Genomic DNA, 11,592 nt, shown 5'->3' with positions numbered 1-11,592 from the left:
GGGCAGGGGATCTGGGGCAGCTAGGGGACAGGGAGTGGGAGGGGGTGGATGGGGCAGGAGTCTCGGGGGAGCTGTCAGGGTGAGAAGCAGGGGGGATTGGATAGGGGCTGGACCACACCTTGCTATTTGGGGAGCACAGCCTCCCCTAACTGGCCCTCCATACAATTTTGGAAACCCGATGTGGCCCTCAAGCCAAAAAGTTTGCCCGCCTCTGCTTTAGACCATTGAAAGAAACTCCATTAGGTCAGTTTGAAAGAAGCTCTGATCTGGAGCCTGGATTACCCTGCTAAAACAAGAGTTTAGCAGCTGTTCAGCATGATTTGACCACACCTCAGTTAACACTATTTGTTTTGGGAACGGCCAAATTGTGTTATAATTAGATTTCAGTTGCTGAGTTCTAAAACAGCGCTTTACAGCACTGCAACTTTCTCACTCGGGTGTGAAAAAACACCGCCCTGGGCGCAGCAAGTTACAGCGCTGTAAAGCACCAGTGTAAACAGTGTCCCAGCGCTGTAAGCTAATCCCCACGGGGAGGTGGAGTACCTGCAGCGCTGGGAGAGCTTTCTCCCAGGACTGGCACTGCGACCACACTCGCACTTCAAAGCGCTGCCACGGGAGCACTCCTGCAGCAGCGCTTTGAAATTGCAAGTGTAGCCATACCCATAAATAGTTTTAATGTCAGCATCTATCAGATTCTTCAATTACAGTATCCGCAGGCCATCTAGTGGCCACACAATTTTTGACTCAATTCTAATTTTACAGCAATTGGGTGATCTCCCCACACTTTGCCCTTAAATGCTTTGTCAGCAAGCTCTCATTGGAGATGAGGGAGAAGCCAGTAATCTAAACCTCTGTTTTATTGGCAACGAGGTCAACAGAAGTATCAACATTAGATGTTCTTGTCACTGGGAGTGGAAGTGGTAAGAAAGCCTGATTTTCCTTTTAATCCATGTACTAGTTGTTATTGCAGAGTAACTCAGCAATTCTCCCCTTGTGTGGCCCTCTTCAGGAGTTCCAGTCAGGACCTCAGCCATCGCCTGTCTCTGGGCAAGGGCCTTTGTCCCACTCCCCTCTGAAGGAAAGTGGGCTTAATGCTGCACAGTTTCCTGCTGGATGCCTCCAGCAAGCCAGTCTGCCTAAGGGTTTGTCTACACTTAACAGTGCTGTAGTGGCACAGCTGCACCAATGTAGTGCTTAGTGAAAGAGAACTAAGCCAGTGTAGCACTTAGTGAAGACATTACCTACGCTGACAGCACTGGTACTCCACCCCTCCAAGATGTAGTAACTATATTGATGGGAGAAGCCCTCTCATCGACATAGCACTATCTACAGTGGGATGCAGGTCAGTATAACTTGCTCGGAGGTGTGGATTTTCCATACCCCTGAGCAGTAGTGAGCTGGAGCTGGTTTGCACCAGTTTGCAAGACCCGGTTGTTAAATTTAGAAGCCAGTGTAGAACCAGTTGTTAAATGGGCCGGCGGGTGGGCAAACTCTAGTCCGCGGGCCACATCCAGCCCGTGGGATGGTCCTGTCCGGGCCGCCTTAGCTCCCAGCTGGGGAGGCTCCCCTGCTTCCTTCCTGCCTCACAGAGTCCCAGCAGGCCGCGCTGCAGCTCCTGCTGCTTTGAGCGGCATGGTAAGGGGGTGGGGTTGCGAGTTCCAGCAGACCACACTGCATCCGTACACGCTGCTGTGAGCAGCATGGTAAGGGGGCCGGACTGGGGCTGGGAGGAGGGGTTGGAGAAGGGGCAGGGAGTGGTTGGAGGGGGCGGAGGTTCTGGGGGGGCGGTCGGGACGGGGAATAGGGGGTTGGGTAGACGTGGGACTTCCGTGGGTCTGTCCAGGTGGGTGGGGGTTAAGGTAGGGGCAGTCAGGGGACAGGGAGCGGGGTGAGTTGGGTAGTGGGTGGGGTCCTGGGGAGCAGTTAGGGTGGGGGGTCTGGGGTGGGGTGGTCAGGGGACAAGGAGCGGGGGGTTTGATGGGTTGCAGGTTCTGAGGCGGGCAGTCGGGGGCAGGACATGGGCTGGGGTTGGATGGGTTGGGGGGGAGGGGATAGGGGAAAGACAGGTACATGGGCTTGTACTCACGGCGCGGTTACCTACCGGGTCTTTGGCAGCACTTTGGCGGCGGGTCCTTCACTTGCTCCGGGTGAAGGACCAGCCACCAAAATGCCTCTGAAAGCCTGGAGCGAGTGAAGACTGCCGTGCCACCGAGGTGCCGCCGAGGACCCAGTAGGGAACCGGTTATTAGGATTTTGGGAGCTCATCACTGCCCCTGAGCGATGCAGTTGTAGTGACATAAGTTTGTAGCTAGCCCAGGGCTAAAGGCTTCACGCTTCACTTTAATGACTTTTAAAAAATACTGACCTGCTCTTTATACTCTTGTCAACTAAACTATTAGAAGAGAAAACAGTTTACTTATCCTCTTAAAATGTAATTCATTTATGGGAAGAAAAGTTTCCACTCCATAAAGGAATACTGTCAATTGGGAAAGTTTTAAGATAGACTAGTTTCAAAATCCAAGCTTCACATCTTTATCACGCCATGTATGCACAACTGCTAAAAGTCAGAACACTGTTCTTTGTATGTCTCTTTCAATAAAGAATACTGTTTAGTCCATCTGGCAGTTGCACAACAAGATAAAAGTTATGTTTCTATAAGTTATAGCTAGACTTATGGGAAATGGGCAGCTTGGGTTTGCAGGGATTCATGGGAATATTTGCTTTAGTTTCAGTCTGCTTGGGACCATGCCTGCCTGAGTTTTTGGGTGTTCAAATCAATCCCAAATTCCAAGCTCAGTCAAAACATCTGCATTTCACTTGATTTTGCATGAAAACCATGCAAATCCAAAACTATATCATTTTGTTGGGAAAGGTATAAATCATCCCAAGTTTGCCTGCGATTTCCACAACAGGTTTGCAAACTTTAGGCTAAGTTTCAAGATCCTGTGCTTGCTTCCATGAAGTCAATGGCCAAATTCCCATTGACTTCAATGGGTGCAGAATCAGGCACCAAGTTGTGTTGTTTAGAGTTTCATAAAGGTTGCACAACTTTTATGAAATATGAGGCTCTTTCCGCTGTTTTATTTCTTAGATAAAAACAAATATTTCTAATCTACCTCATCTATACATTAAGATCAACTAATTTTGGAGATAAACATGAGGTACCACCATTCATTTGAAAGTGAAATAAACCATTTGGTTTTTTAAGCATCTTTCTAATGTAAGCTTTAACATTTTTTCATTATTTTGGAGCACCTGCACCCAAGGAGTGAAGTTCTGGAACAGCCTTCCAAGGGGGGTAGTGGGGATAAGAAACCTAACTTGTTTCAAGATTGAGCTTGATAATTTTATGGAGGTGATGGTATGATGAGGTTGCCTACAATGGCATATGGCTAAGGCGGTGTGTTTGTCATGGAAGTCACGGGAGTCACGGATTCCGTGACTTTCCGTGACCTCTGTGACTTCTGCAGCGGTCAGTGTGGCTGGCTCTGGGGCTGCCTGAGCAGTTCAGGCAGCTCCCTGAGCCCCAGTCCCAGCACCCACAGCGCCCCCGGACCGCCCCCCAGAGAACCCATAGCCCCCTGGCCCAAGTTTTAGTTAGGCGTTTATAGTACAAGTCATGGACAGGTTATAGGCCATGAATGTTTGTTTACTGCCCGTGACCTGTCCATGACTTTTACTAAAAATACTAAAAATTGCAGAGAGCTCTGAGTTACTACAGAGAATTCAGTCCAAGAAGTCTGACTGGTGGGTCTTGCCAACATGTTCAGGGTCTAACTGACCACTATATTTGAGCTTGGGAAGGAATTTTCATCCAGGTCATATTGGCAGAGATCATGGGGTTTGTTTATTTTTTGCCTTCCTCTATAGTGTGTGGCAGGGATGACGTGCTGGTTTGAACTAGAGTAAATGGTGGATTCTCTATAACTTAAAGCTCCCTTGTTTGGGCTGTATAGAGAGCACCTTCTCTAGCAAGGGAAAACTGACTAGTTGTTAATATGTTTGTTTGATAATCTGAATATCTAAAGTCTTATCATGCAGCTAAACTGGGATTTTATTAAGTGGCATGATTGATGACAGTTAATACAGAATCATATTGTGTTCTAGCTACAGCGCTTTCTGAAGATCAGCCTCTGAAAAAAAGTCCAGGCTGAGAAGAAGACATGGCTTTCTTCTGAACTCTGTTTGCTTTACATTCTATTTATCTAGAGTGATTAAAATAGTTTTGATTGATTGTTACAATATGTTGTATAATCCCAGATATTATACTGAATAGGAGGCAATTTTTCTAAAAGAGAGAACTTTATTAATTGCAGTCTGACAGCATAGACAATGTACCAGCTGTACCATTATGTACAGATATGTTCATCTTCAAGGTGAAATTTCCCTATTTTGCAGTCTTTTAAACTTATTTTATTACTATTTTATTGTAGCTGAATTTGCCAGTTGGCACCAAAGCTGCCTTATTAGTAGAAAGAGCATTTTGGCTTCATTTTAAAATAGGCTGAAATCCTAAAACAGTAGAAAAATCATTCTGCTGAGTTGGACTGTGGGGATTATTCTGATTCTTTTGTTAGCATATTTGAGGAGAAAATTATAAAGATAGGGTCAGAGCCTCCTTATTTAAAGGTAACAAATAAGAACAGGATAGGACTGTGTCATAAGTAATTCACAAAACAAATATTGAACCGCACAAAGTACAAACTTATACTCTGGTACTGCAAACTCTTACTTATGCACATAATCCTTGAGATCACTGGCACTACTTACATGAGCAAGGGTTTGTAGTATTTAGTTAAATAATCCATATCAATTCAACTAGTACATCTACTTGATATCAGAGTTTATTTTTGGAATTTCAGTAGCACATAAGAGACCAGAAAAGAGTTACTTGTTCCAGAACTACTGTTCTTTGAGATGTGTTGCTCATGTCTATCATAGATTATTAGGGTTGGAAGGGACCTCAGGAGATCATCTAGTCCAACCCCCTGCTCAAAGCAGGACCAATCCCCAACTGGCCCCCTCAAGGATTGAACTCAACCCTGGGTTTAGCAGGCCAACGCTCAAACCACTGAGCTAGCCCTCCCCCCTATTCCACAGTAGGTGTGCGTGCTCGCCATGTGTACCAATGCCGAAGTTTTTCCCCTAGCAGTACCAGTGTGTGTGTGTGTGTGTGGGGGAGAGCGCCCCCCCACAACCCCTGGAATGGCGCCTGCCTGCTGCGGTATAAGGGGAGGTGTGCGCTCCCCCCACCCTCATTTCTTTCTTGCCAGACAACTCCAGCAGCAGGGAAGGAGGGCGGGACATGGAATAGACATGAGCAACACATCTCGAAGAACACCAGTTACAGAAAGGGTAACTGTCTTTTCTTCTTTGAGTGACTGCTCATGTGTATTCCACAATGGATGATTCCAAGCTGTATCTGCTGTTCTCAGGACAGAGTACCGCCCTGCCGAACCCAGCGGCATCCCTGGTTTGGGAGACTATTGCATAGTGCGAGGTGAATGTGTGAACTGAAGACCACATGGAGGCCCTACAGATGTCCTGAATGGTGACGTGGGCCACAAAGGCAGCGGACGAGGCCTGCACCCGCATCGAGTGTGCCTTAACAATAGGTGGCAGGGGAACACCTGCCAGCTCATAACAGGAGATGTACTGACTGCAGTACTGCCTTCGAGACGAGGACCGTTGGCGATGTCTGCCACGGTCCCGTCTGTGCTCGCTCCATGAAGACGAGTGGTGCCAGGAATCCTGATCAGATGGCACCCATCCAGACAGTCTGGCCGGTGTCGAGGGCGATCCACAAGGACTGAGTCCTGAATGGTCACTGGGCAGCGTTGCGAACATTCCCTCGACCAAGACCAGTACCGGGCTGGTGGTGACTGTGGCGATCCCAGCGGTGGCTTGCCTCTGGAGCATGGGGCCAACATCGGTGGCACTCCTGGCATTGGCATGGCATGGCATCTTAGCCACCTGGAGGGCTTTGGGCATAGATGGCATCCAGACCTCTGGAGAGGCCTGCTCCGAAGGGGCCGGGCTACTTTGCTCCCCGTGAGTCAGAGGCCTGGGGACTGAGGGCTACCTGATACGGGTCTAGTCTCTGTCCCAGACTTCCCTCGGTGCCGTTGCAAAGAGGGAGTCTTCCCAGTCCTCTTGGCCTGCCCTGGGGAAGGGGAGCAGTGCCAACTAGTTGAAGGTACAAGAGGGTCTCCGCGCACCGACACCATGGTACCGGATCGGAGCGGCATACTGGAGTCAGGGCCAGCACCAACTCCATCAGGATGGCCCAGAGTCCAATGTCCCTTTCTTTTTCAGTTCGGGACTTGAACGGACTTGAAAATCTTACACCTTTTGCTGATATGGGTTTCTCCCAGACAGCACAGACAGTCTGTTTGCGGGTCATTCCTTGGCACAGAATGCCTACAGGAGCTGCACGACTTAAATCCTGGGCCTCACTAATTACACTTCACTGAAAGCTAAACTGGCTACAGGTACTACTGAATGGACAGTTCTGGGGACAAGTTGCAGCAAGGCTGGAGCTGAGCAGTTCCGATGCAGCTTCACTGGTGGCAAGAAGGAACTGAGGGTGTGTGGGGGGGTGCGCCAGGCAGGTGCCACTCCAGGGGTTGTGGGGGGCGCTCCCCCCTACGGGTACTGCTAGGGGAAATACTTCCGGCACCAGTGCACATGACAAGCACGCACACCTACTGTGGAATACACATGAGCAATCACTCGAAGAACCACTCCATTGTGGCAGGCACTGTACAAACAAGTATAATAGATGGTCCTTGACCTGAAGAATTTACAAACTAAAGTGTAAGACAAGTGACATGATGCAAAAATCCTAAAAATGTAGAACTGGAAGGGACCTTAGTAGATCGTCTAGTCTAGTCCCCTGCACAGAGGCAGGACTAAATATTATCTAGACCATCCCTGACAAGTGTTTGTAAGGAAAAATAAACTATGGAAATTTTTCTAAGCCAAATAGGTCCATTTTGCAGTAAAGCAAAGATGCATACACAGCTAAAATGTGCCAAAATATAATTTCAGTTTTGTAATAAGACACTGGAAATGAAGACACTGCAAATAAAATGAAGTGAAAATGCTAAATCGTGGATGTTGCTTACTGGAATCCTGCAACAACAAACAACAACAACAAAATCATCCAAATAGCTAAAAGGCGTAGGCAACCTATGGCACGCGTGCCAAAGGCGGCATGCGAGTTGATTTTCAGTGGCAATCACACTGCCCGGATCCTGGCCACCAGTCTGGGGGGCTCTGCATTTTAATTTAATTTTAAATGAAGCTTCTTAAACATTTTAAAAACCTTATTTACTTTACATACAACAATAGTTTAGTTATATATTATAGACTTATAGAAAGAGGTCTTCTGAAAACGTTAATGTATTACTGACATGCGAAACCTTAAATTAAGAGTGAATAAATTAAGACTCGTCACACCACTTCTGAAAGGTTGCCGACCCCTTGGCTAGAACTTTACAAAAAGGCCTTGAATTAAATGAAAAAGATATCTGGTAAAAAAAACACAGACAATTCTATATTGTGCAAGAAAAACAAATATAATGGAGTAATGACAGTTTTGGAGCTTGAGAAGAATATTTTGATTTTACATTTTCTTTTTTCCAAGCAATGCACCTGATCAAAGCAATTACTTAGGAAGAGCTTTCCCATTCTAATGTGAGTTGCCTACACTAGCAAGCACAGACCTGCAACAACAGCGGTGTTCTGGTACAGATGAAAAGGCATCGATCTCGTTTCCGAGAGGCTCAGGAGCGAATCAAATACCACAAAGGTCCTGGAAATTTACAAGGTAGGAAGAGATCATGGTCTAGTTGTACGTGTGCTACTAGACAAAAGTGATAGTGGATTGATTGGTTATCAGATCCACCTTCGAGATGCCCCATTTTTTTCTGAAGACACTACACATCTGTTTATAATACAATTTGTATAAAGGCAATATTTGTACAAGTCACAGCTGAATGCAGCTCTTTTGTGACAACTGGCTACTTGTATCTACAAATCAGATAAGAAAGGAGTTGTCCACCCATATATAATGTAGTGATTTATTTTTAGGCCACAGACTTTATTTTTTGCGCTACGGAAGTGTCTATAGTCAGTAAAAAAATCTTCAAATACACATGTGCAATTCAGACCATTGTACATTTAATAAAGTTGTCTTCATATTAGTATTTTCACATACCAAAACAAATGTCACTTAACAGCAAGAGCAGGATATCTGGGTCTGGATGCTGGGCTTCTATTCCTAATTCTGCCACACAGTCACTGAACAGCTTAGGCCAGATCAATTGAGTTGTATGTCTCAGTTTCTGCATCTTTTACTGAGGGATAGCAATATTCACGTACCTTTCCAATTGTGCTGTGAAGAAGTTACTCACCTTGGGCCATAATGATGGTTCTTCAATGTGTGTGTCCCTATGGGTGCTCCAAAGGTGTGCTTGAGTCCCTACATTGCTAATCGGAGAACTTTGGTAGCAGCGTCCGTTAGGCCTGCATATGCGCTGTCTCTTGTCGTGCCCCACCCTGAGGCTAGCCAGCATGTGTGGGCTAACCCCTGCAGTTCCTTCTCTACCTCAAAATCATTGACAAGAACTCTGAAGTAGAGGGGAGGAGGGTGCGTTGTGGAGCACCCATAGGGGGACACATCTCAAAGAACCTTGTTACTCCACAAGCTAACTACTTCTTTAAGTAGCATCTCCCTGGGAGCGCCACTGTAGGTGACTCCTGAGCAGTATCCCTACTGGAGGGCTGGGGCTTTGGAGTCGAGTCAGATACAGATGACAGTACTATGGAACCAAAGATGGCATTGGAAGCATATTCCCCAGTAATCACAGAGTGTTCTGCGAAGGTGTGGACTGATGCTCACATCGCTGCTCTACAGATTTCTGAGACAGGGACTCTAGTAGAAGGCAGCGGATGAGATGGACCTCATGGAGCGCGTGTGAATAGTATCCGGAGATGTCATGTTGTGAATCTGATAACATTGTCTAATGCAGCCTGAGACCCACTTAGAGAGTCTCTGGGCCAATATCGCTGAGCCCTTGGCTCTTTCCGCACTAGAGAGGAAAAACTTAGGAGACGTCCTGAAAGACTTTGTCCTATCCAGGTAAAAGGCCAGGGCCCTCCTGACATCTAGTTTGTGCAGTGTAGCCTCCCTGATTCATGGTGAGGCTTGGGGTAAAAAGTCAGAAGGTGAATCAACTGGTTCACGTGGAACAGGGAGATTACCTTAGGGATGAATGTTGGTTGTGGCCTGAGCTTACCTGGTCCTCAAAGAATACTGTGTAGGGGGATGTGTCATCAGAGTTGCTTTTTCTCCTATTCTCCTAGCTGATGTGATTGCTATCAGGAAGGTTGTTTTCATTGACAGGTATGTAAGCAAACAGGTGGCCATAGGGAGGTCTAGTCAGGCCTTTCAACACCAGGTTTAGATCCCATGTAGGCTTGGGCTGTCAGGGTTGTGGAAAAAGGTTTACTATACCCCTGAGGAACCATTTAGTGGTTGGGTGAGATAGCACTGAGTACTCTTCTACTTGTTGGTGGAAGGCTGCTATAACCATTAGGTGGACCCTGAGCAAACAGAGATTGTCCAGATTTTTTTTTTTTTTTTTTTTTTTTTTTTTTAAGAGTCAGTACATGGTGTAAGATTGTTGGAAGGGTCGCAGATGTCAATGAGATTTTCTGGGAATTGTACCAAATCCAAAATCTGGACCACTTCTGTAGGGAAGTATGGTGTGTTGAGGACTTTCTATAGCATAATAATACCTTTTGTACCTTCTTTGAGCAGGAGCGCTCTATGAAGGAGCCAGGCCTTGAGGTGAAGAATGACGAGGCTGGGATGCAGAGTGTGTCCTTCGTTCTGTGAGAGGAGGTAAGGAGTGGATCAGAGAGAGATTGGTGGGCACATTGCAGTTTGTGACAGACAAGGGTACCAAGTCTGTCTTGGCCAAGTGGGAGCAATCAATATGATGTGCTCTCCTTCCCTTTTTATTTTCAACAGGACTTTTGCCAGGAGGGGGAATGGAGGAAAGGCATAAAGAATGCTCCTGTCCCAGGGAAGAAGAAAAGCATTGCCTAGGGTGTGTTGCCCTATCCCTACTCTGGAGCAGTAGCACGGACATTTCTTGTTCCAGTGAGTAGCAAACTGGTCTGCGGTCACTGTCCCCCAGCATCTGAATAGGTCGTGAAATACTGCTGGGTTTATTTCCCATTGGTGGTTGTGTGGGAACTTGCTACTTAAGCCTGGTTTACACTCCGAGTTTAGGTCGAATTTTGTAGTGTTACATCGAATTAACCCTGCACCCTTCCACACAACAAAGCCATTTACTTCAACATAAAGGGCTCTTAAAATTGATTTCTGTACTCCTCCTCGACGAGGGGAGTAGTGTCGAAATCGACATTGCCAGTTCGAATTAGGGTTAGTGTGGATGCAATTCGACAGTATTGGCCCCTGGGAGCTATCCCACAGTGCACCATTGTGATCGCTCTGGACAGCAATCTGAACAGCTCCGTGAATCGGTGTGGTGCCGTGAACTAGATCGGTGCCATGAGTCCAACCAGCATCCTGAGTATGACTGACGCCACGAGAGGGAATGGTGTCAAGACTGCAAGTGTCACTGGGACTGCGAACGGCATTGGTAGCAGGGATGGATTCAAGAGTGGGACCGGTGCCACATTTCCACCTGAGAAGTCGATGGCCAGATCAGAGATGGTTTGCCCCAGGAAGGTACCACACAAACAGGAGCCGCTGCCATAGTTTGTGGTTAAGTTAACTGTCAATGTGATGAGTTCCTATGCCGCTGCAAAGGCTTCTAGCGTCGATGGGAGCCGGGGCTCGACCACACTACGAGTCAGGGAGCCCGTGTGCGCCAGACTCGTCTCTTCTCTTGGTGCCGGAGTTAACAGTGCCGACATCAGCGCCTGAACCCTCAATAGCTCTGCCACTGGACGTGACTCCGAGGGTGGTCTCAGGGGTGCTGGCGACTGCTGAGATGGACAACTATCTCTGGCCTGCGGTGCCACTTTTGACCAGGCAAATGAGACCAGTGCCATACCAGTTGCACCAGTTGCAGTATTGGGGAACTTCGGTGCCACGGGTGTCTGTTAAGAGTCCACCTGGAGTGTAGTACCTACTGCTGCCACTGGGACACTGTGCATCAAGGCGCTTGGTGACAGGTCTCGGTGCACTGCTGGGGGATCTGGGCTAAGAGCTGCCTCCATTAAAAGCTGCTTCAATCCTGCTCCTTCTTGGTTCGGGGCCGGAATCCCTTGTAAATTTTATACTTGTCTGCCTGGTGGGACTCCCCCAGACACTTCAGGCAGGAGTTGTGGAGGTTGCCCATTGGTATAGGCTTAGCACAGGCTGAACAAGGCTTAAAGCCTGGAGCTTGGCCATGAGCTCAGATGGAGAGGAGGGGGAGGGACCCTTTCCAACTCACTACTCTTAAGTATGTATACAACTACAACTACACTAAAACTACAACAACTATAACAATTAATAACTACAGAAGAGAGAAACACTGGGGAGAGTGGAGAACAGCGAAGCCGTACTCC

The sequence above is a fragment of the Gopherus flavomarginatus genome, chromosome 3 (assembly GCF_025201925.1).
Source record: "Gopherus flavomarginatus isolate rGopFla2 chromosome 3, rGopFla2.mat.asm, whole genome shotgun sequence".
In the NCBI taxonomy this organism is placed as follows: Eukaryota; Metazoa; Chordata; order Testudines; family Testudinidae; genus Gopherus; species Gopherus flavomarginatus.
The sequence above is the reverse complement of the archived record's forward strand: the minus strand, read 5'-3'. Positions refer to the sequence as shown.